The sequence below is a fragment of the Papio anubis genome, chromosome X, assembly GCF_008728515.1.
Source record: "Papio anubis isolate 15944 chromosome X, Panubis1.0, whole genome shotgun sequence".
Classification (NCBI taxonomy): domain Eukaryota; kingdom Metazoa; phylum Chordata; class Mammalia; order Primates; family Cercopithecidae; genus Papio; species Papio anubis.
In genome coordinates, this window is record NC_044996.1 from 136,177,730 (window position 1) to 136,203,419 (window position 25,690).

Below are 25,690 nucleotides of genomic sequence, written 5' to 3' on the forward strand. Positions count from 1 at the left end.
CTTTATTTTATAGTTGCCAGAACTTTGTCATTCAAAAATTCTTATCTTCTTTGCTTAATTTGGTGCCATTTCTGTACTTCTGCACATCCTGCAATGAAAATTTGACAGTCAAAATACACATCTGTCCTAGGATTTGTGCTTGAACTCTGGAGCAGTCTCTCCAAAGACAGCATGCAGAAGAAAATATTAGAGACTAAATAAGCTATGAAATCATAGCATGACCTAAGGAAAAGTTAAATATTATTTAAGGAGACAAAATAAAACAACACCAAAAATCTATCTAAAGAATGTTACAGCACTGGGCAGGCTTCTGGTGATGCTGAGTGCTGCAGTGACTGCGGCAACACAGTGCCACTAGCAAATGTACAGAGTTTAGGTTTCTCTCTACATCGTGCACAGCTGGAAATCTCTGGTTTTCTATCATTAACTTCTGGTGACTGAACAATGGAAGGCTGGTTGCTACGAAGGATTACTAGGAGAAGCAAAAAGAATGGACTGAAAAAACATCTTGGGCCGGGCACAGTGGTGCGCACCTATCATCTCAGTAATTTGGGAGGCCGAGGCAGGCAGACTGCCTGAGCCCAGGAGTTTGAGATCTGCCTGGGCAACATGGCAAAACTCTGTTTCTACGAAAACAAAACAAAACAAAACAAACAAACGAACAAACCCAAAAAAACTAGCTGAGTGTGGTGGTGCACGCCTGTAGTCCCAGCTACTCAGGAGACTGAGGTGGGAGAATCATCTGAGCCTGGAAAGTCGAGGCTGCAGTGAGTCGCAATCATGCCACTGCACTCCAGCCTGGGCAATGGAAGTGAGACCCTTTCTCAAAAAAAAAAAAAAAAAAAAAAAAAAAAAAAAGGCTGGCAGCTACAAATCCCAATATAAATGTATTACAAAAGTATTACCAAAATTCTCTAGGCTATACATACATTTGTGAAAGACTGTAGATAAGGACTTTTGAAATTAATTTTGAAGAATCTATTATAAAAATAAAGGAAATAATTATAAAGAAGTTTGGCTAAAAGAGAAAATCACTGATCTGGAGCATGAGCTGAAGTTGAGCAGTTACATTTTCACAATTACAGCTTTTTATTTTACCTTTTTCTGTAAGCCAGTGAATGTTTGAAAAATTGAAGTTTTAAAATGCAAGAACCTCTTAAAAAGGTAGGAAGAGCACAGCGCTATAGCTTCAGCCTCACTTAGTCCCGAGGATTTCGGGACAGGCTTAGGAACAGGGCAACAGGGCTAGTGGGACTGGCATGAATCTGGAGTCCCGTGGAAAGAAAGAGAATTACAAAGGACGAGTCAGCCTGGGAAGCAGGGCACGGTGCCACCTCCCACTGAGGGTAGCTGGAAAGGACCGATCTTGGAGAGCATCTCATCTCATCTCTGCATGTTACAGATGAGCAAACTGAGGCACAGAGAGGAAATCTGTCTGGCAGGACCTGGCCAACACCCCAGCTTCCCATCTTGTTTGCCATGCCCAGCTCCTTTCCTCTTTTACTCTGGGAAAAAAGAATCAAAAAACAAACAAACAAACAAACAAAAACAAAAAAAGCAAGCCTGTTCCAGGCACAGCACGATGTTCTGCAGCATCCTTGGACTCCCCCTACCCCCCTGCAGTGGTGACAACCCAAAATGCCTGCACATGTTGCCAAATGTCCCACATTGCAAAACTGCAGCTGGCCAAGAACCACTGCTCTTTAGAGGAAAAATTAGCATTTTGTGTTTGAAATGAACTCCATTTATAAAGTAAGGCAACTGGTGCAGGCTCAGACACCGCTTGGTGACCTGACCATTGAAAATGTACCAGCTGCGCATCATGGCTCATGACTGTAATCCCAGCACTCTAAGAGGCTGAGATGGGAGGATTGCTTGAGCTTGGGAGTTAGAGGCCAGCCTTGGCAACACAGGGAGACGCCGTCTCTACAAAAAAAAATTAAAAAATTAGCCAAGTGTGGTAGCACACGCCTGTGGTCTCAGCTACTCAGGAGGCTAAGGCAAGAGGTTTGCTTGAGCCCAGGAGGCTGAGGCTGCAGTGAGCCATGATTATGCTATTGCACTCCACTGAGTGGAGTCAGATCTTGGGTGACAGAGTGAGATCTTGCCTCAAAAGAAGAGAAGATATCCTGATTTGTGGAGATGAAACCCCTGTATACATAGCCTGGTTAATAGTCCCCACCCCAGGAGCATCTGTGATAAATACAGGTGTCTGTGCATGTGTTTGTATAGAACTATGGAGAATGAGAATATAAGATCCTGAGGAGATGGGGATTACAGGCCATTTTTAATAGTCCATTCCTCTAATTTGCTTTATGCATCTTTCTTTCTTCCAACTAGAAACCCTTCTGCTTCAGCTCTGGCTTTCTGCTTTCTGATCACAGATTCATTGTCTTTAAATGTATAATAAGTTAGGGTCCAAGGATTGGCATGCTTTCCCCAATACACTGTTAACTTTCTAAAGGGTTTTTGATTTCTAAGCAGCAGAGAAAACAAAACAAAAACTATCCATGGCCTGCAATCAAGCCAGGATGTAATGTTGTTGGGTAAGACTGACTGCTCCATCTCAAGAACATATTTTAATTTTTTAAGACTGATTTAATATTTGGATCAAACTTCTCTCCCCCAACAAACATGTACTTCGCTAGCTTTTAAATGATTATTTTTCTTTTAAAACCTAATTCCAAAAATTGTAGAATCTACATATATATTCTTAGATTATTAGATACAAGCATGAGAATATTCTCTGAATGGACCCCTAGCCCCAACAGCTGTATTTAATGCCCTTCAGCTCTGTGGGCTTCATCACACCAAAATCAAGAGAAACCGTCCATCAGCTGGGTGTCCCGGTGTTTAGCTGTGCTTATCTCTAAGCGGCTCACTTGAAGGTGGTGGTTGTTTTCGTGGATCTTTTTCAGTTTTTTGACTCAAGTCAATACCTGGCCAGTATTCCTCTGCAAGAACCACTGTTCCAGACAAACCTCACCACACACACAAGGCTGGGAATAAGAATTCCTCCTCCTCTTTTTTCCAAGACCAGAACTAAATTTCACAGGAAGATGGTAAATTATGGATCCCCCGCCCAGGGCTTTGTGGTTCAATTTCCCACAAATAAATATGATAGTGGTGTTCGTAGTGTAGCAGAACTCTCAAGCGGAGAGAAGGCCACTGCAAACCTCGCTTCTGGGTTGAGTGATGGCACACTGGTGTTCCGTTCCTGTCTGGGCGACATTTCCTAAGGCCAGTCCACAAGCACCTTCCTTCACGGAAGAGGAGGGACGTTTTGGAAGAAAGACAAGTTAAATTCTGGAGACGAGACCCACGATTTTGGAAGAAGTCAGAGAAAGAGGAGAGAAGCACAGGAGCTCTGTGTGGACATGTGGGGAGGACCTGCTCTATGAAAATGGTTTTTGACTTTTAATGATGTGTCACATGCACCCCTCAGCCCAGGGCGTGAGGACTGCCCTCTACACCAAGGTTCAAAGCAAAGTGCCACTGACAGCTATGTAGTCTGTGGGGAGAAGTCTGCCTTTGTCTTCTGTGCCACGAACAATTTTTTGTGGACAAGTAACATGGAGTTTGGAATGTTCATGCTTTATTATAATTACTACTTTTTATGGCAACTATTACTTCTTATGACAGTTATGACTTTATTACAATAAAGTTAGGGTAAATCAGGGTGAGAGTCCCCATCCGTATAGTCTTACTGGCTAGAGATAAGGCAGATCACGTCCTGAGAGCCATGGAGAACAGGAAAAGATGTGGGATTCACGGAGCCTTTGGCTAAGTGCCAGAGACCCTGACTTCTAGGGGCAGCTCTACCACTTTCCAGCCCTGGGATTGGAGGGTCAGTTATATGGCTGTTTCCTCATCTCTAAACTGAGTAAAAATAGCCCCTATGTCAAGGGGAGAGTGTGAGGAGTCAATGCTTTTATGCAGAGCCCAATGCACAGAAAATATCCAGTATGTGGGAGCTGGTATCTCTGCCCCTCCAGCAATTCCCCAAGAGAGACCTGAAAGGTCAGTAGGAGAGGATCAGGGAAACACACACCTGCCTTGCCCATGACCACTCAGGGCTCCACTCCTCGTCCTGGCTCATCAGCAATGGCAAGCAGGCAAGGTGGCACACACAAAGCTCCCCCCAAAAGAACTACCACCAGAGGCCTGTGTTTGGGCATTCTTTTCTAGTATGTACACAGCTGGAGACACAAGCCGCATTCTAACACCTAACCGGTTTCCCGAACAGCATCCGCTTCCAGCCTTCGAGTTCTGAGAACTCCTGTGGATGTTTTCCAATTTCTCCAGTTCTAAAATAAAGGAGAGCTTTGGCAGCACTCACAGCTCCTCCCTGGCCCCAAACAGGAGGGGGAGGAAAGGGGAGTCTTAATTAGAGCAACTGTGTTTATTTTCTTGCCTGACCCAGCTCTGATTAAAGACACCTTCAATTAGGTTGATTTGAGGTGTTTGGAGTTGTGATTGCGCAAAAAGGAAACAACCACCTTCCACTTTGGGTTAAAGCCACAACATTCTCTCACTGTGCTGCTTAAAGAAGGCAAAGGACAAATGAGCATGGGCTGATGGCATTGCTGAAGTTTCTCTGCTAAAGAGAAGTAATTCAATATAAGTGATAATTTGGGGTTTAGAGCCGTCAAGAAGCTGAAGGGGAAATTATTTATAGTATTTCTTTTTTTTTAAGCCTTGCTTTCAAGGTGGCCAAAAGTCCTATTAATTCGCAGTTCCCTTCACAAAACAGTTCAGAATTTAGTCCCAGGAGAAATGGCTGTTTAAGAGTTTCATTTCATTGAGTATGTAGTTAGGGCACTCAATATGCCATCATTCTCTGGGAGAACACTGGCCCCAAACAACAAAATCTTAATTGCTGTTTTAATTATCTTAAAAAGTAGAATCACATGGGGCCTGCTGGAGAGCTGGTGCTGGTAGTTAAGGACAGAAAGGGCAAGTTCGTTTCTTGCCAAGAGGCCAGCCGTGTTCTGAAACAGCGAAGGAAGCATAAGCTGATGAAGGGGCGTGTACCACAGGAAGGGCAATGCAGGGGAGCTCCTCTGACATCACTGGAGGGGAGGCTTTATCTTTCAGCCATTTGCCCTATTATGTAAACGTCTTTTAAGATCTTCTAAAGTATCCCTTGGTTTCTGAAGGGACCTGAGAGAGCGAGTGTCATTTCTGCTATGAGTTAGGCTGTTGGCGTCCGTGCTGGAAGAATCCATTGCTTGGAAGGATGGTCTGGGCAAGGCTCAGGTCTTTAGGGTTTGTCTCCATGCAGACTGCACCGAGCCAGGGTCACTGAAGAGCTGCTTGAACTGACCTCAGCCTCTAAAGGGCACTTCTTTCTCCAAGTAGCTTCACGGAAATGAGCAGAGTCTGCCCACTTGGAGACAGCGGCTCTCTTCTCTGCTCAGATGTAAACTGAGTTTATTTTCATTTCACAATCAGTAGCTAGCTTAAGACAGAATTTTAAATGTATGTATAAAGTTTACATATAAATCCCAATACAGCTTTTCTAACATCTGCTTGGGGAGCAGCTTATTTGGGGGCTGACATAGGCTTGTTTTACCACTTTGCACGACTTTTCATCCTATGTAATTGTAAAGAAGTCAATGTGTGGTTCTTGAAACAATCTCACTGTCCAGTGACAGCACGATGAAATAAATGGCAGTGAACACATACGGGAACTACCAGGCCACCATGAAGATTACTTTAGAAACCAATACACGGCATGTATTGTATACTAGCTATCAGGTGTGAGTGCTACGTGCATGATACGATTGATCTCACCAGTCATAACTCCAAGAGATAAATATCACCATTACTCTTATTATTACCATTTTATAGGTTTAACAAATAAAGGCTTAGGGAAGATAACCAACTTAAATCCCAGCGAAGTCAGGATTGAAAGTTACATTGCTTGACATTAAACGATGTGCTCTCGCAGCACAAGTTAAAAATTTCATAGCTAGCTTAACGGAAAGATATTTATGATATGTCCCAAACTGGGTTGCAGGGGACGGTAACAAAACAGAAAAGAGGGCCAACAAGGTTACAGTTTGACCTAAACCTGTAGGAAAACACATACAGAGGAAAAGTTTGGGGAGAAATGCATAAAAATATTTTATGTTGCTTTCTTTCTTTCATATACTTCTCTCCATTTACCCACTATCAGATATATAATACTTTCGGTAAGAAAATATTCCCTGCAAAGAAAAATTTCCCATTAGTTTTATGGTTATATTTATTTACTTGGAGTCAATGGTCTGAAATGATAAATATAATCAAAGAATTATTTCTTCATTACTGGAGCTCCAATGCCGAGCAGTGACACCTCCATTTAAATATGGAATAAACTAGTGGCGTAAGATGCGGCCAGGAAAACAGCATCTCAGGCAGGGGCAATGTCCGTGACAGGCGGCTGTGTGGGAAAAGCACGGCTCCCAATTGCATGTGTATCTTTCTACATATTGTGTATTTTCTACTCTGAACATGGACTGTTTTCATATTTATTAAAATGTAAAGAAAACCTGGCAATGTCGGCTGGGCATGGTGGCTCACTTGAGTCCAGGAGTTCGAGATCAGCCTGGGCAACACAGTGAAACCCCATCTCTACAAAAAATACAAAAATTAGCTAGGCATGGTGGCACGCCCCTGTATTCCCAGCTACTTGGGAGTTTGAGGCACGATAATCGTTTAAACCTCGGAGGCGGAGGCTGCAGTGAGCCGAGATCTCGCCACTGTACTCCAGCCTGGGTGACAGAGCAAGACCTTGTCTCAAAACAAACAAAAACAACCTGGCAATGTCTTCAGAGATAATCAGTATGAAAACAACTACAGAGGAAAGGAGGCCACAGGGTTGGGAGGGCTGAGCAGAGGAGAGGTTTTGTGTGAGAAAAGGAACGCCGCTTTTCACAGAATAAAATCATCCCTGGTGGGACATAGTAGCTCACACCTGTAATTCCTGCACTTCGGGAGGCTGAGGCGGGCGGATTATTTGAGGCCAGGAGTTTGAGACCAGACTGGCCAACACAGTGAAACCCCATGTCTACTAAAAATACAAAAAAATTAACTGGGTGTTGTGGCATGCGCCTGTAATCCCAGCTACTCAGGAGGCTGAATCAGGAGAATCGCTTGAACCTGGGAAACGGAGGTTGCAGTGACCCGATTGTGCCACTGCACTCCAGCCAGGATGACAGAGCGAGACTCCATCTCAAAAACAAAACAAAACAAAACAAAACAAAAAAATCCCCGTGATGAGGCATTCAGAAAAGTCTTTCCCGTGCCCCGGCACCCTTCTGGGTTAATTAGTGGTTGGCTGGGGCTTTCATCCAAAGCAATGGCAGATGCTGTGGTGACAGGAAGGAAGCCCTCTTGAAAATGCTCCACCTAGCAAGAGCAAGCCACTACCAGGGAAATCCACATCACAGGAGCCGGACAATGCACGTAAGAAAAAGAGCACCGCCTTCCTTTCATCTCCCCCTCCTCTGGCCGCAGTTCAACACAGATGCACGTGCCCAAGATTTCAGAGCAGACTGCCTTGGAAGGCACTGATGCTACCGCTTCCACAGAGCATTAGCTCATCCTATTTTCCTGATGACCGTGGTCTTTAACCTAGCACTTCTGATATACAGAGCCGTTATGATCTATTTTCCAGCCAGAAATTAATTTATGGATTTTAATTATCTTTAAGATAGATTGAACACAGTTTCTACACAACGTGCACCGGGCCTTCAAACAAATTTCAGGAATACATGCAATCTGGTCATGATAGACACTGTGATCTTTCACCTACATATGAAGGATTTAATTTGACCATGATGAGTCTCTTTCTGGCAGTAGATGGAGTCAGCAGTGGGTTCACCTACACATACGATGTGGCCTGTGAAGTTGTGAAAAATAAACTCTGAAGCTTACTCTACAGATAGAAAGGTAGGCGGTGCCCCATCCCCCAGTGTGGACTGGATCTCATATAAATCTTGGTGTTATATCAGCATTGTGTTCTATTTTAGTGACAGGGTCTCACTGTGTTGCCCAGGCTGGAGTGCAGAGGTGCAATCATAGCTCGCTGAAGCCTCAACGTCCCAGGCTCAAGCGATTCTCCTGCCTCAACCTCTTGAGCAGTTGGGACTACAGGTATGTGTTACCACCTCTGGCTAATTATTATTTTTTTCATTTTTTTGTAAAGATGGGGGTGTCACTATGTTGCCCAGGATGGTCTCAAACTTCTGGCCTCAAGTGATCCTCCTGCTTTGGCCTCCTAAAGTGCTGGGAGTACAAAGTGTGAGCCACCGAGCCTGGCCTGTATCAACTTTTGAGACTTAAATTTAAATGACAAAGACGTTTTTAAAAAAGGAAAAAACTAAAAGCATCATGAACCCCAAATAGTAGATGAGAGTCCAACCATCCTCATGTTTATGTCAGCAAACACAGGTACTAAATTTTGTAATGAAATGCCCCAATAGCCTACAATTTCCCAGCCATATGACTGACAACAAGTACCAAATAAAGGGCTGACTGAAGCAGCAGTGAGCAGGACTCCTCAATCTCCTCACGATTGACATTTAGGGGTTGGGGAGGATGTCCTGTAAACTGCGGGCCATTTGACAGCATCCCGGGCCTCTACCCACTAGATGCCAGTAGCACCCACTACCCCACTGGTGACAACCAGAAATGTCTCCACACATTCCCAGGTACCTTGGGGGTGGAGATTCCCCCAGGATGAGAACCCAAGCTAGGGTAGTTACACAGGCCCAGAGCCACTCCCTCTTATGTGGCAGAAAGGCCCTCAAATTCCTCATGTAAAAGTCCTGAGCCCCAAATACCTGCAGTGCCTTCGCTATGTAACCACAATTTAGATTCTGTCTTCATCACATCATGGCCCCTGGGTGGGCCTCTTGGAGCCTCACCCTCCAGGTGGCCTCCAACTCAAAAGGCCACAATTAGAAAAGGTGGAAAGAAAACAGTTGTGTTCCTCTAGGTTAGGGTCAGCAAACTGCAGCCCAGTATCGGTGTCTATAAATAAGGTTTTCTTGGCACTCAGCCATGTTCATTCATTTCCGTAGGGCCTACACTGCTTCCACACTGCAATGGCAGAGTAGAGCAGTTGCAACACAGACCGCCTGGCCCGCAAAGCCTAAGCCCCTAACTATCAGGCCCATCACAGAACACGCTTGCTGAGCCTGCTCTCAGTCCTTCCTGCTCTGCCACAGATTTTCCCACCCCTACATCCGAGAACAACTGCCTAGTCCCTTCTCGGCTTGGAATCTTCCTGCCTGAGAACTTCAACAGTGAACGCCCCTGAATGTGAACATTCCTCATAATCATACCAACTACAAAAAACACTATCACCAAGGTCTGTGATGGATGCCTTTGAAAGGAGGACATGTGTTGAAACCACGCACACCTCAAGGAAACCGTTATAAGCCCTCACTTTCTGAGGTGTGGCACGCAACATAGGCAGAAATAGTATGTTATATAGGTTATTCTCAACCTGACTGATGAACTATAGCAACAGAGCACCATTTTTGAGGATAATGCCAAATGACTATCTGCATGTATAAACCGCACAAGTTATCAAAGGCTACAAAAACACTCAGTCATGTAGAAAGCCAAACACAGATACCTCATGCACAGGAGAAATTCAATGTGTGCTAGATTCAATGAAACTGAAGCTTATGTTCCCAAAGTACTGAAATAAAACCCACTCAAAACACTGATGAGATAAAGATCCCCTCCCATCTTCCCTCTGACATTTAAAATATGGTTCAATGGCATTTCGAAAAATATTGACTGGTGTAACAGTCACTTTGGAAAAATTCAGTTCCTCAAAATGTTCCACAGAGATACCATATGACCCACTCCTAAGTAAATGCCACAGAGAAATGAAACATATGTCCACACAACAAAACGTGTGTATGTGTGTTCGTGACATCATTTTTAATAACAACCAAAAGGGAACTACAACCCCAATTTCCATCAACTGATGCATGAATCAAATACGTTCTATCCATAATCTAGCCACACAATGGAATATTCCGACATAAAAAGAAATGACACATGCCACAATGCACATGAACCTTGAAAACATACTGAGTGAAAGAGCCAGTCAGAAAATTCAAATTCACTAATACATTACAAATTTTGTTTTTATAAACAAACTACACCTTTCATTAAAATATTTATACATGTGTAACTTGTTAAAACAATCTACATATGCGTATGTCTGGCTTTAAACAAAAGTACCTCAAACAGTAAGCTGCTTATTTTAATTAAATTTAAGTCTATCATTTTAGTTCTAGTTGGTTCTCTTAAAATAGTAAATCAAAAGCTTCCTCAAAATTCTATCTTTATGCTTTAAAATTGCCCAAGTTCTATAGGTTTTTGTTTTTTTAAAAAAATTAAAAAGGCATTAGAGAAAGAAACAGAAAATTAAATAACAATTAAGTAAAACGAAACTAAATTCCCATGTACTAAAAGGTAATAAGGTAACTTTTACAGAACTTTTGAGGCATGGGTCTCAGTTGTAGTTTGGGCTATGGGCTTCTCAACTCCTGACACCTGTGCACATACAATTGTTTGGTTTGCTAGTCAGGAAACCTAAGCATCTCACCAGATTTACACATAGCAATCTCCATGGTTTTCGAATAAGTTTCAAAGTTAACTAGCAAATCAATTTGGAGACAGACACAAATCATATTAAGAAACTGATAAAGCATAGAATTAAGATATAGGAGCCAAATAAAATCTATACTCATGCACCCAATTATAATTAACTTGTCTGCATAATTGTAATTCATAATGTTGACAAGATAGGTTGATTTTAGAAGGTGTCATCCTCACCTGGTAAGACCCAGAAAACTTTGTTATAGTTCCTTCAGGATCCAAAATTCTCAGAAGGCAGGCCAGATGCAGTGGCTCACACTTGTAATCCCAGCACTTTGGGAGGCCGAGGTGGGCGGGTCACTTGAGCTCAGTTCGAGACCAGCTTGGCCAACATGGTGAAACCCTGTCTCTACTAAAACTGTTTTAAAAATTAGCCGGGTGTGGTGGCAGGCGCCTGTAATCCCAGCTACTTGAGAGGCTGAGGCAGGAGAATCGCTTGCACCTGGGAGGCGGGGGTTGCAGTGAGCTGAGATCGCACCACTGCACTCCAGCCTGGGTGACAGAGCAAAGACTCTGTCTCAAAACAAACACACACACAAAACAAAACAAAACAAAACAAAACAAACAAAAAACACAACCCCAAATTCCCAAATTCTCAGAAGTCAGTAAAAAGGCAAATTTCTCATTTGGAATTGACTATGCAGCTCACAATGATTTAATGATAGTCTGTCTACTACCTTCAACCTTCAGTAAGGAGAAAGACCGGGCACTTCCCCTGAAAACATCATTTAAAGCAGAACGGGTTCCGTTTTGGGAAAATGCGGTTCTGCTCCTCAAACGGATTTCAGGTACAAGGACAAGGATCCAATGGCAGCTGGGCTGCTTACCTTATGATGACTTCATGTGTGGACCTGTTGACCAGCAGGCTTCCCAGCATCCGGTCACAGAAATGGCAAGGCGTCTGCGGGGACCAGCCTAGGGAGAAAGGGAAAGGTTTAACACAAAAGACTTAAAAACACTGGGGTGTGTTTACCTCTCACCCATCCAGTTCCTTTAGGTTTTTTTTTTTTCATCCTAATTCAAACTTAACACATTTTATTGGTTCTTATTTTCTGTCTTAGTCCATAGCACAGATTGTAAGGTTTTGTTTGCAAAGTGAAAAAAAGGAGAAATTAAAAGTGGCCGGTCAGGCATTATTATGCATGTAGAAGTTCTGAAATAAAAGTGTCTCAAAATAGATAAAATTAATGTTAGCTCAGCTATTGCTACTGCTATTATTTAAAGATAATTTAAAGATTTAAATTAATCTTAAATTTAAAGATACATTAAGGTTCCCCTGAAATACCACTGTTTTTGGAACAGGGCCTGATGCAGTTGATACATGAACCTGTGCACACCCTCGGGAGAAGACAACACGCTTTAGCTAAACATTCCCCATCGCCTGGGCTAGCTTTCCAATAACTCTGGCAGGCACATTTGTGTGCACACACGCATTCTCATGTGCTGTGCTCATAAAAACACACAAACGGGTCAGAATCCTTTCTCCTCTGGCTCCCCTAAAATCAAGAAAACCAAAGGCACCCACTAACGTCTCAACTTTTCATTTACTTTTTGCAGACCTTTGTTTCACAAGGGTTCCATTTGCACTGATTTATGAGGAAGCCAGGTTTATAGCTCATAAAATGATAATCCTTTACATCAAAAGTTGTTTCTATTTCTCAGTCACCATAAATACTAATCAATAAACCATTTACCTAATGATATTTACCTTATAAAATTTCTTTGGTTGTGAATGATTCCAGCCTCCTAGAGTATAAATTATCCTCTATCCTCTACAAATTCAAGAACTAAGGAAATTAAATGTCCACCATTTTCTCTAAATTCTTATTTAATAGTCTTAAGTGATAATAAAAAGGTACCAGGTTTAATATAATTGAAGTCCAGAAGTGAAGCTATGAGTGAAGGTGTTTCTTATTAGGGAGTTTATATAGAAACTCAAGTGTTTTAAGGAAATTCAAGTAAATTATTCCCACTGAGTCATGTTTATAGTTATGTTGTTTTAAAGGAAGGAGATTAAAAAAAATCTACAAGCAGGTTCACAGGCCCCTAAAATGTATTACAGCACATTCAAAACAAAAACCATGAGGATATTCAAGATGAAAGTAATAACCAGGGCAATTTGTAAAAAATCTACCACTGAAGTAAAATAATGAGAGTGAAACTAAATTCATCTGTAACTCTGAATAGAAATGAAAGGGCACCAGGGAAGCAGGCACAAAGGAATCTTGATTGTGCTTATAAAATATACTTTTAATTATGGAAAAAAATTTGCAGTTGAGATGAAACAGGACAATACTCCTTATAGTGAGCTGGAAAGACCAAATTACTGTTTTCAGGGTTGGGTTATAAATTACCAGGGGAAAAAATAGCCTTATGATGAAATTGCTAAATACCATAAAGTATCAAAATATGAGCAGATGTCACCACAATAAGTTCCAAATTGCTTGTAAATTAAAACATTAAAACCCACGATAATTCAATAAGTAATTAATATACAAACAGCTCTTATTACAAGCTGTTCAGAAGAAAGCTTGCAATCAAATTCCTATTCTTTGGTCCAAAACAGATGGTAACCCACAAATGAGAGTCTTGAAATTTGAGATTATCTCTTATATATGTTGTTAAATTCAATAAGTATAATTAACTTATCATCTGTGTGTGATCAACACAAAAATAGGAATTATGATTTCGGTTAATAACATTCTTCTGGTTATGAAACATGTCAAAAATAATTAGTTTATTGCTAGAAACAATAAATTTAAATGAGAAATCAGACCTTCCAACACCTGGTCATTACTGATTTTCCCATTATTAGTACACAAGTAGAACCACAATAAACAGCCCTGGCAAGAAAGTTTACATATTGCCAAATATTTGTGTGAAATGCAAATGATTTTAACAAATGCCATATGCTCTTTATTTTTACAACTAAATAAATGCTGATATGTGACAAATGTAAAAGGGATTCTAATTTTCTGGTAGTCCTCTGCTCTTGGTGTGGTGTGCCATGCATGTATAGCGACAGTTCCTCCACACTGAACACGAGAAGTTTTGAAGGGGCTCTCTAAACTGATACAACACAGCATGTACCTGCTTCTCCATAGAAAGTAGGTTAGAATAGAGCTCCTGGTGCCACATACATTTCCTCAAAAAACTGAATTCAAACACTGTAATCAAGTAAAATGCAAAATAATTTAGAAACTGCAAATTTACCAGCCTGCTCCTCCCCCAAAATTTCTCTTTTCCACTACTGAGTTCTTGCCAATGGTAGGTGAAAAGAGCTGGGGAAGGATGTGCACAACTTGTGGTCATGGGGGTTGCCTGAGAGCCTGTCTGACCTTTAGGAAGGCAGGATAGTAACACAAAGGGAACCTGGATCCCCCGATGCTCTTGGGGATTTGACACCTACCCTTCTGGGACTACCGCCTGCCTTTGTCTCAAATTGCTGTATTTTGATGTTTAGCCTATTCCCTAAGTAGAATACAGAATCCCTGGGTGATGATCTCAATTTTCCTCATGGTATCCAGCGTTTCCTTTCATCACATCATCCATAACACACATTACACCTTTTCTACCCGAACAGGAGGAAGAGTCCTTTCTTCAGGTTCATTTCTACAGTCCAGGCTTGACACATAACACATAACACATACTTGATAAAAGTTAGCTTAATGAATGAAGGATGTGCCATACATAATCATTCAAAACATTATGGTTGCTGATTACACGTTAATATAAACTTTGGAAGTCCTCTACACATTCATTTCTTCATGATGTCTGCCTTAATTCTATTGTGAAAAATCAGAAGAAAATGCAGCATTTTCCCATGGATATTGGAATTCAGAAAGATTCCTGTGGAGTTATTTTTACTGGCATCTTTGAGGATGTTCTTGGGGTAAGCACGAAAATTTCAAGAGATAGTTTTAAAGAAAAGGACACAGAACGGTCTGTTACTGTTTTCCGATGTTTTAGAATTCTAGATCTCCAAGTGCAAGCACCGGTTATCACTCCATTGTGTATTTATGAGTAGGCAGTCTTTGTATATTTCCTTGAACTGGTGCCTCACCGACACTATCATTTCACTGCTCGTTGTGCCTGGAAATAGACCTAGGCATATGTGAGCCAGTCACAGACAGTTCATTTTCCACCTTTTAATTCTTCACACAACTATTGTTTCACAGAGCTGAAGAGTTACAAAGGTCCAGCCAAATGTTGTCCAAACTCAGTAACACCCTCAGCTAAATTTCATCCTATATGCAAATCGGCTGGTTTGTTCCCATTCAGTTATAAATCCTGCACATCCCTTTTCAATCGTGCTTTGTGAATTCCTCTGCAGATTTGTAAAACCACTGTAAGGGAGTTTTACATTGAATACAAGAAATAATCATCTAAAGCACTGAGAAACTCTTCTTTTTAATACTATGTTTTCAAATTTAGAAAGGGGCATTTCTCAAAAGCAGTCATTTTCAGAAATTATATTCTTTTCCTATCAGGAAAGAATTAGCAACTTTAAAGGCTCCCCTTTTGACACAGCCTTCAGAACCCATTCACCTAAGAAAAACCAGAACAGCACACCTCAGGCCCAACATAGACATTCCCCTGGACCATACGTGGTTGTTGTTGGTTTTTTCCCCCTTTGTTTTCAGTTGGAGTAAAAAGAACATAAAATTAACCATTTTGTTGTTTTTCTTTTAAAAAATTCTTATTTTAAAAAAAAAAGTAGAGATGAGGGGTCTTAATATGTTGCCCAGGCTGGTCTCGAACTCCTGGCTTCAAGTGATGCTCCTGCCTCAGCCTCCCAAAGTGCTGGGATTACAGGTGTGAGCCACCAAGCCTGGTCAAATTAAAGTGTACGATTTAGTGGTACATTCAGATGTTATGCAACCACCACCTATGTCAAGTTCCAAACCATTTTCAATCACCTGGAAAGGAGTTCTGGTGCCCACTAAGCAGTCACTCCCATTCCCTCCTCCCCCAGGCCTGGTGACCACAGAATGCTTTCTGGCTCTATGAATTTCCCTATTTGGGGCACTAAATGAGATCATACAATATGTGACCTCTTGCATCTGGCTTCTTTCACTGAACATGTTTTCCCGGAGCATCCATGTTGTAGCACGTTCCAGGGCTTCACTCCTTTTATGGCTGAATACTATGCTACTGCGTGGCTGGACCACATTGTGTTTTTCCAGGCAGCGGCTGACGGGCACCTGGCTTGGGTCAACCATGCAGCTATGAACATTCATGTCCCTGGGGCAATGGCTAGCAGTGGAATTGCCTGGCATCGTTCTGCCTTTATCCTTCTTTACCTGAGTCTCCTCCTCCCCAGGAATGAAAGGTCCACAGGATGGGCGGAGAGAGGCCAAGCTGGAGAGAGTCAGGATCTGGGGAAAGGAGCAGAAGGCCTAGTGCCAGCAGGCAGGGTGGCTAACAAAGGGGATGGATTCGCAAGGAGGAGCCAGGAGCCTGCCCATGGAAGAGCCATAGCCAACAACGACCGCATGCCAGAGCCCTGCTTGGCAAGCACTGTCTGTCTGACAAGCTCATGCTGTGTGCAGGGCTGCACACGCTCACTACCTGGCTGCCACTGCAGACTGAGCATTCCCCTACACAGATCAAATCCCTACCAAGCATTTGCCCAATGACAACAAAGGATGCACCATTTTCTGCTTGGAGCAAAGTTTTCCCACTCAGAAGCATATGTACTACACATTTAATCCCAAATAACAGCATGGGATTGGCATCACGTTTCTGTATTTTCATAGAGTGTTCTGGAGCAGGGGTGACAGTGCCCGCTGCCACCCCCTCCCCACACCCCCCGCCATCTCCCAGGGGATATTAGGCAATGTCTGGAGATATTTTGGGGTGTCCCAACTGGAAGTGGAGGTGCTACTGGCATCTCCTGATACAACAGAATCAAAGTTGTATGATAAAATTCCTTCGGGTGCTCATGGCGAGGCCAGCCCGGTACAACACTGAGGTCCCCTGCCTACAGCCACACCAACTCAGCAGCCACAGGAGGGAGGCGCCGGAACACGGCCCCCCCAGCCCCCACCCCGCCTTTAGGTGGGCGGACATCTTGCCTGCAGCCTCGAAAGACCCCCACGCTGGTATCACTCAGCTAACTGAGGCCAGCACTCCCGGCTTTCAGAATCTAACACCTTGTCACAGGCAAGTTGGAAACATACTTGGGCAAGGGGCCTTCTCAGCCAGCACCTCATCAAATGGGGGTAATAATTTGCAGAGTTGTTGCCAGGAAAAATGAGAACCAAGTGAACTTGGAAGCCAATTGACTGGAGTTTTAGAGTAAGTAGGGGAGTGTCTGCCAAGGCATGCTCTTCAGAGTGCCATTTCTCAGGCTGTTTAGCAGATGTTTAGTATGTGTCATCTGAAAAACAGCTCCACACTTCAAAACAATTGGCAACACCGGGTTAAATAACATTATTAAAAAATAATAGGCCAGGCGCAGTGGCTCATGCCTGTAATTGCAGCACTTTGGGAGGCTGAGGTGGGAGGATCACTTGAGGCCAGGAGTTCAGGACCAGTCTGGGCAACATAGCAAGACCCCATCTCTATTAAATAATAATAATAGCTAACATGCATATTGCACCTGTTACATGCCTGGCTCTCTTCTGAGAGCTTTGAGCTTATTTAATCCATCTAATTAATAATTTTAAATATTTAATGTGCCTAGCACACTAAGTGCTTCTACAGCATATACTGTGTCAGATGGCAGTGGTGGTTTCCATGCGTACAGGAGCGTGTGAGGGAGTGCGGTTACTATCCCGTTCTCATACAGAAGGAACTGATGCACTGACATGTAGCTGCATGTCCAGGTCCCAGGGCTGGGGACTGGTGGAGCTGGGGTGTGAATGCTTGCAGCCTGGCTCCAGGGTTTGCAGTTGTCACCATGAGGTTCTGCCGCCTTTTAATTTGCTGCAGAGTTTGCTAAAAGCTTTGATCAGCTATTGTGCATCGTGAGCGCAAAGATGAAAAACTTAGGATTTACCATGAATCCCACCTCCCACAACCTCATGGTGCATCTTCACTGCCACATCTCAGGCCATACCAGCCAGTCGTGCATCTGTACAATAAATGTCTAGTCGGCCCTCATGATTTTCTCCCAGCTCTGGGCTGCACGTATCCTGGGCAGCACGTATCCTGTGAACCCCTCCATCCCGCCTTACTGCTGAAGGACTTGTCCAGGTGTCTAAGTGCCCATGCAGATGAGGATACTCCATGCTCTACGTGCTAGGGCTTGCCTGACTCTCCCAGGTTTCTCTATGAAAGACATCTCCACATGCGGAAATCCTAAAGATACTTTTTTGACTGACTCTGAATACTTCAGTCACTAAACATTCTAATACGCTGAGATTTTACTGTTAGAAGACTATGTGTTCTCCAACGTGTGTATTTTTAAGACTGCAAGCTTGAAATCTAAAGGTGACAGTACTTGACTAAAATGAATGCAAGTGTGCCAAGATGGTAATAACTTATAAAAATACACGTTACTTTTAATATCATAATAGTGTCAAGAAGCAGGGCAGTTCTGTGTGAGCGTCATCCATTGGGAATCAAAATCGGGCCAGCATCCTCATTTCTCTTTCTAGTCACCAAATTATGAAAATGGGTATGGGGAGGTGGAAAGTCACAATGCATTCATTATTTCTTCATATCTTACCATCTCATCTTTTTTTCTTTTTAAATTCACGTTTGGAATAGTCTTGATCTAGGTGGATTATTTTTTGCCACTGTAGTCAACCTCTACCCTTCTTTTTTATATGTGCTCCTCAGAGGCAACTCCGAAGACTCCCCTTCCCTTTTAAAGTTGTATATATGACATCGAAAAAATGTTTTGTATTATTTTCTTAATAATCAATGACCAATTTTGCACACGAATTCCTTAGGCCTAACCTTTAATGTTCTTTAAAAATAAGCATATATGTTATAAGCAAACTAGAAGGCTATAAATTAAAACCAAAGAATATCTTAAAAGAGTTTTCTTTTAAAACCAAGTCTGCATGATTAAATGATAAAAACTGCTTGTCCTATGTCTACGGAAGAAAACTAGAGTTTGAATGTTTTTGAAATTAACATTTCAGTACTGCCATCTGTAAATGGTAATCCTGGGTAAGCCATCAATTTCCCTTTAGTATATTCATGGATCATTACTGTACAAAATGAGAAAGATAGATTGTGGTAATAGCTTTTATAGCTGAAACAAGGAAATAGGTTACTACTGGAGCACTCCCGTAAAGCTGGCGGTTACGCTGGCAATTGTTACTGATATCTTTTCCACAAGCTAATCATGTTCGCATACCCTCTACACAATACCAGGCAAATGCCCCATTGCTTTCTGGTAACCCAACTCTAAAAGGTCCAAGGAGCCAATATGGAGTTATAAAAATATGTAAAAATAATAAACACTGGTTTTCATCAGTGTTTCCCTCACTGGGTTTAGTGTTCATTAATAAAACACTAGTACTGAGATGATAAAATATGTTACTTAAAACACATTTTGGATGGGCGCAGTGGCTCACGCCTGTAATCCCAGCACTTTGGGAGGCCGAGGTGAGCAGATTACTTGAGGCCAGGAGTTCGAGACCAGCCTGGCGAACATAGCGAAACCCCATCTCTACTAAAACTACAAAAAAATTATCTGGGTATTGTGGCATGCACCTGCAGTCCCAGCTACTCAGGAGGCTGAGACATGGGAATCGCTTGAACTCGGGAGGTGGAGGAAGCAGTAAGCTAAGATCGTGGCCACTCCGCTCCAGCCTGGGTGACAGAGCCAGACTGTCTCAAAAAAACCACAAAAACCAAAAACGCATTTTAAGGATTCCAAGATCAAATAAAGTTATGAAACTCTCAATTAAGAAAAGTAAAACAGATTCAAAAAGCTAAACAAGCCCCAAGCAGGATAAACCTCAACAAGAAATAGAAAACCCCAACAAGACACAATCAATTTCTTGAAAATCAGTGACAAACTCTTAAAAGCGGCCAGGAAAAAAAGCCAAAAGTTATATCCAGAGGAAAAATTGTAGTAAAAACTGCAAACTTCTTGTCAAAAGCTATGCAAGGCAGAAGACAATGAAATCTTTAAAGAACTGAGAGGATGTATCAATGCAAAATTCTACACTCAGATGAAATATCTTTCAAAAAATGATGGCAAAATAAGGACTTTACCAAACAAAAGCAGAGAGAATTCACTGCCTGTAGACCTGCATTACAAGACAGACTGAAGGGATTCCATGAAGGGGAAGAAAAACTTCAGCTGGAAAATGCGGATTCCCACAAAGAAACGATGAGTGGCAGAAATAGTAAATATAAACATAAAAATATTTTCTTCTCTTTAAAAGAATTATTTTCCATGTAATTGACTTCTTAGTACAAAATTAGTAACGATGTATTATGGTGTTTGTAACACGTATAGAAGTAAAATGTACGGCAAATGCAGCACAAAGAACTAAGAATGGAAGGACAATGAAAGCACATTGTTGTAAGGCTCTCATATGTGAAGTAAAATATCTTTCAAACATAGATTGTGATAAGGTTAAACATGAAAACTGTCAACACTAGAGCAACACCCTAAAAAATAAAGCAATGAGTTATTGCCAATAAGCTTACTGAAAAGTATCGTCACGAAAAAGCCCCAATTTATGCAAAAGCACACAGGAACAGAGGAACAAGGAAACACAGAGTAAGTGGTACAAACAGAAAACAAAGAGCAAGTGGTAAATGGTATAACCACTCCAGCGAAAAGGCTGAGGCAGGGACAGCAGACACTGTGGGCTACTGCTGGGTGAAGAGTGCGAGGAGGGAGAGGAACAAAGGTAACTACTGGGTACTAGGCTGAATACTGGGGTGACAAAATAATCTGTACAACAAACCCCTCATGACACGAGTTTACCTATATAACAAACCTGCACATGTACCCCGGAACCTAAAAGCTCAATAATAAAATAAAAATAAAAGCAAAATAAATAAGAGGCCGAGATTGTGAAACTGGACTTAAAAAGCCAGAATCTTCTCTGTGCTGTCTATAACAAACCTACTACTTTGAATACACGTATATGCTGTTACTGAATATATGTTTATATATTATCCATATATCTCATATATGTTATACATTGATTATATGTTGTTGATATACAGCCTTTGAAAATATGAACAGTCACCCCTCTGTATCCACAAATTCTGTATCTAAGGATTGAAAATATTTTTAAGGCTAGGTGTGGTGGCTCACACCTCTAATCCCAGCACTGTGAGAGGCCAAGGCGGGAGGACTGCTTGAGGCCAGGAGTTCGAGACCATCCTGGGCAACATGGTAAAACCCAATCTCTACAAAAAATACACAAATTAGCTGGGTGTGGTGGCTCACGCCTGTAGTCCCAGCTACTTGGGAGGCTGAGGTGGGAGGATCACCTGAGCCCAGAAGGAAGAGGCTGCAGTGAGCTTAGCAAGACCCTGCGTCAAAAAAAGAAAGAAAAAATATTTTTTTAAAAAATAAAAACAATACAATAAAAACAATGTTAAAAACAATATAACAATTATTTACATAGCATTTACATTGTATTAGGTATTCCAAGTAATCTATGATTTAAAGTTTACAGGAAGATGTGCATAGTTTATATGCAAATAGGACACTATTTTATATCAGAGACTTGCGCCTCCCCGGATTTTGGTATATGCAGGGGTCCTGGAACTAATACCCACAGATACCGAGGGATGACTGTATTCTATTCAGCTTATAGTTCTCCTCCTTCACAATTCCTTACCTCCTTAGGGAATCTGTGGAAGATATTTCGGAGGCAAAGAAAACATAAAAGAAGAAACAAAACGTCGAGTGATTCCTGGACACTAAGTGCAGATGCCTTGGGTAGAGAATTCATAAATGAACTTAACACAACATGATGATGCTGGTCTGTTGGAAGGAGACTGGAGACAGCTAGACATTAGGCCCTTCCAGGAGACAGAGCATCATCAAACTGAGGTTGCCATTCAGCTGTTCACTTAAAACACCTTTATGGGACTTACGAATATCCTGAACCCTGTATTAAATTCTCCAGAAGATAACACTGGGAAGTCATGGGCCCTACTCATGAGGACATGTTAGAGCCAAGGAAGTGCTTGGACGGGGGTAGTAGACATGCAGGGAAGAGTGGGACTGGCTTTCCAGAAAGCTCCCCACTAAACCCCATCCTGCCCCTCACTCCCATACAACCAGCAATCAGCAATCCTGAGGTACTCCACACTCACTTCCCATGTAATCCTAGTACGGTCTGTTTCTTGAGAAACCCTCTTCAAACTCTGGCCCCAACAGCCTGTCTGGTCCAATATCCTACACGCAACTGTCACGTTCTCTCAAAGTTCCCCAGCGCGAATGCTGCTACCAGTTTTTTAAATCAAGGAAAATGATGGTGTTTTGCTTCTTTCATGAACAAGTACATGAGCCAGGCATTTTCGTAAATACACTCTGGTACACATTACATGCATCTGATATGCAGAGAAACACACGGATACTCGCTAAAAGCACTGAATAAAGTTGAAATATTCACAGTGCTCTCTATCACAATTTGTCTTGTTTGGCTATGCTGTTTACTATCCTCCCCCTTTCTGAAATTAACAGATAGGAGATATACCTAGATGTGGAAACAGAAGGGGAGAAAGTTCCAGAACCATGGAGCAGTGGTAGGTACACGTTTTCTCTAAAGGGCCAAACAGCAAGGATCTTGGACTTCGCAGCCATCATAGTCACCTGTACCTGGAAGCCATTGGCAATCTGTAAACAAATGGGTGTGTCTATGCAAACAGACGTGTATGTGTTCCAATAAAACTATAATAAAACTATCTACAAAAGCAGGCTGCAAGCCAGTTGGCCCCTGTGCAGTAGTTTGCTGAGCCCTACCTTAGAGCAATATCATATTAGATTGATTAAGCTGTGCTCTCCTAACACATTACTAAAGCAGAATAGATAACCTCCTAATATCATCGAGGTGACCCCAGACAACTAACATGCAGAAGAAGTGCCGTATTTCACAAGTAGAGCAGGTTTGTCTTGGTTACTTAGAATGCCCACACTGACAAGAACACAGATGCCTGAGGGCAACCTCAGCACAGGTTTTGGTCCCTGGACACTTTCACAGCTGCCACCAGGAGTCCTTGGGGCAGTCATGCAGTATCACTTTCTGTTAAGCAGATGCTTTCAGAACACAAGCCCCAAACGCCTCATAAAAACATCCAAGTCTGCCAGGTGTAGTGCTGTATGCCTGTAATCCCAGCACTTTGGGAGGCCGAGATGGGAGGATCACCTGAGGTCAGGAGTTTGAGACTAGCCTGGCCAACGTGGAGAAACTCCGTCTCTACTAAAAATACAAAAATTAGCTGGGCGTGGTGGCACACGACTGTAATCCCAGCTACTTGGGAGGCTGAGGCAGGAGAATTGTTTGAATCCAGGAGGCAGAGGTTGCAGTGACCCGAGATCACGCCATTGCACTCCAAGCCTGGGCAACAGAGCAAGACTCTGTCTCCAAAAAAAAAAAAAAAAAAAAAAGTCCAACTCTTCTGAGTCTTCAATATGTGAAGCTGGACCGACTAGCCTTGTCAGTTTGGAAATGATATATATATATATATTTTTAAGTTGCTATTAAAATTATAGAAGTAACACATGTTTATTGGGGAAATTTTAACTGGTTCTCAAGCAGATGTGATTTTGCCCCCCAGGGGACATTGGACAATGTCTGGAGACACTTATGTGGTCACCATAAGGAGAGGCTGCTGCTGGCATCCAGCGGGGGATGCCCAGGGATGCTGCTGAACCTCCTGCAGTGCACAGGATGGACCTCCCACAGATAGTTCTCCAGCCCTACATTTCAACAGTGCCACAGTTAGGAAACCCTAATGTAAAAGGAAAACATTAAAAATCTTCTCTTTCCAAGTCCTCTCAGTCTTAATGCACAGGCAGCCTCTGCTCTAAGCTTCTTCCACAAGTTCAGTACAGGTGTATTCTTAATTTTCACACAAACATAGCATCTTTTAATTGAGTCATGAGAACCACATATCAACTGTTTTCATTCCTAACATTCTTGAACAGCAAGGCTGGTTATGCATCTTCTAAATGCAGTAACTCCTCACTTTCCCATTCAGAAATAAAGAGTCTATTTAATATTATGTCCCTTATATAACTGAACCATCCCATCAGCCCTGTTTCTTCTCATTTTGTAGATAAAAAGGCTGCTTTCTGAAGAGTGTAAGTGAACAATCTAGGTTGGCTTCACAGCTAACAAGTGGTATGATTTGAACCCCAAGTTCTGGCTTCATGTTGAGTACTCTCTACAATTTACAGTAATTTATATTGAAGGGAGTAGTAACTTACTTCTGTACAATGAGAATAAACAGGAATTGGGCAACTGAAACACAATTATTGGGGAAATCTTACAATTTCCAATGCACAATGTATCCATCACAAATCATTCTAACCCCTTCATTTTGTTACTCTTTAACACTTTTAGTTGGTGTAAAATTTATGCAATCACTTGGGCTGTACCTACAAGCAACTGCCTTCAATTAATTTTTGGATTTTGGATTTTCTTTTTTTTCTTTTTTTTTTTTTTTGAGACGGAGTCTCGCTCTGTCGCCCAGGCTGGAGTGCAGTGGTGTGATCTCAGCTCACTGCAAGCTCCGCCTCCCGGGTTCACGCCATTCTCCTGCCTCAGCCTCCTGAGTAGCTGGGACTACAGGCACCGGCCACCATGCCCAGCTCATTTTTTTTCGTATTTTTAGTAGAGACGGGATTTCACCGTGTTGGCCAGGATGGTCTCAATCTCCTGACCTCGTGATCCGCCCGCCTTAGCCTCCCAAAGTGCTGGGATTACAGAATTGAGCCACCGCACCTGGCCAATTTTTGGATTTTCTATGATACTTTTTTCCGGATTCAGATACGTCTTGGCTATAGTTAGTCCACAGTGTCTAAACAATCTTGTAGTTGAAACAAAAATGAGTTATCACAGGGTTTTGCTTTTCACTCACATGTACATCTCGCTCATTATGTAAAATTCAGATTCATAGATTCTTAGGTCAACACTTAATATCTTATTTATAGATGAGGAGACCGAGCTCCATGAAGACCAAGTGGGTCAGTCATCCCTCTCACCAAGAAAGCAACAGAGTGCATGGTTAGATGAGTGAATGAATTTCACTTTTGATCTGTGGAATTCAGTTAACTTTTTGAGAATGAAACCTGTGTAATTCCCAGAAACCCTAATTACTGTTAAAATCCGCACATTATTGGTGGATCCTGCCTTCAATATGTAAATACTTCCCTAGTTGCACTACAGCTACCAGAAACTTGCAAAACAACTAGCAACAATATTCCTAATATAAATGACTACAGAATCCTAGTTAAATATATATACAATGCTTTTTAAAAAGTGTGGAACCTTACATCAGGTCTAATTTTGTGTGACTACAGTTGCTGAATAGGAATATTTTTCAATTCATAAAATAAACGTTGCCACCCTTGTAAGAATTCTGATTCCTCAGTACCCTTTCTTGCTATGCGACACTGATTAACTAAGACTCAAGGTCTGGGTGACATTTGATCCCCTAAAAACCAGGGCCCAGAAAGACATGCAGTTTGGCTCTCTCTGACATGATGGCTAAATAGTGAGGTTTTCTTCTATCTGGCTTTTATGTGCCTGAATAGCCATGATGCTGCTTTATGCTCATGGACCATGGCCACAAAAAGGCAGTTTAGAGCATGAAATCATTGGGAAAGCAAACACTTCAGGCATTTCACTTGAAGCAAAACCAAGAAATCTACTGTTTCATTAAAAACCACTTCTACCACGATGAAGCACTTGGACACAAACCCTGCGAGGCAGGCAGGTATTACTGACCTCTGTAAACTAACGGCACAGGCCATGGAAGGACAGTACACCGCATGGAGTGTCAGCCAGTGCAGGGCCTTGCATTGCCTTTGTCAAAAAGACTTCTGTGTCTACTATCAGAAAGGATGACTGAATCT

General features: G+C 42.1%; 1 protein-coding gene across 11 annotated transcripts in view; it reads right to left on the minus strand.

The window, feature by feature from the left end:
• The window catches only part of TBL1X (transducin beta like 1 X-linked), a 261,662-nt gene that overhangs the window by 70,443 nt on the left and 165,529 nt on the right, over positions 1–25,690 (minus strand). For all 11 annotated transcript variants that reach the window (XM_031660567.1, XM_031660568.1, XM_031660569.1 and 8 more), the window contains one exon: positions 11,499–11,586. The gene's annotated coding sequence lies outside the window, so the exon portion shown is untranslated. Of the gene's footprint in view, positions 1–11,498; positions 11,587–25,690 lie in introns of those variants that run through there.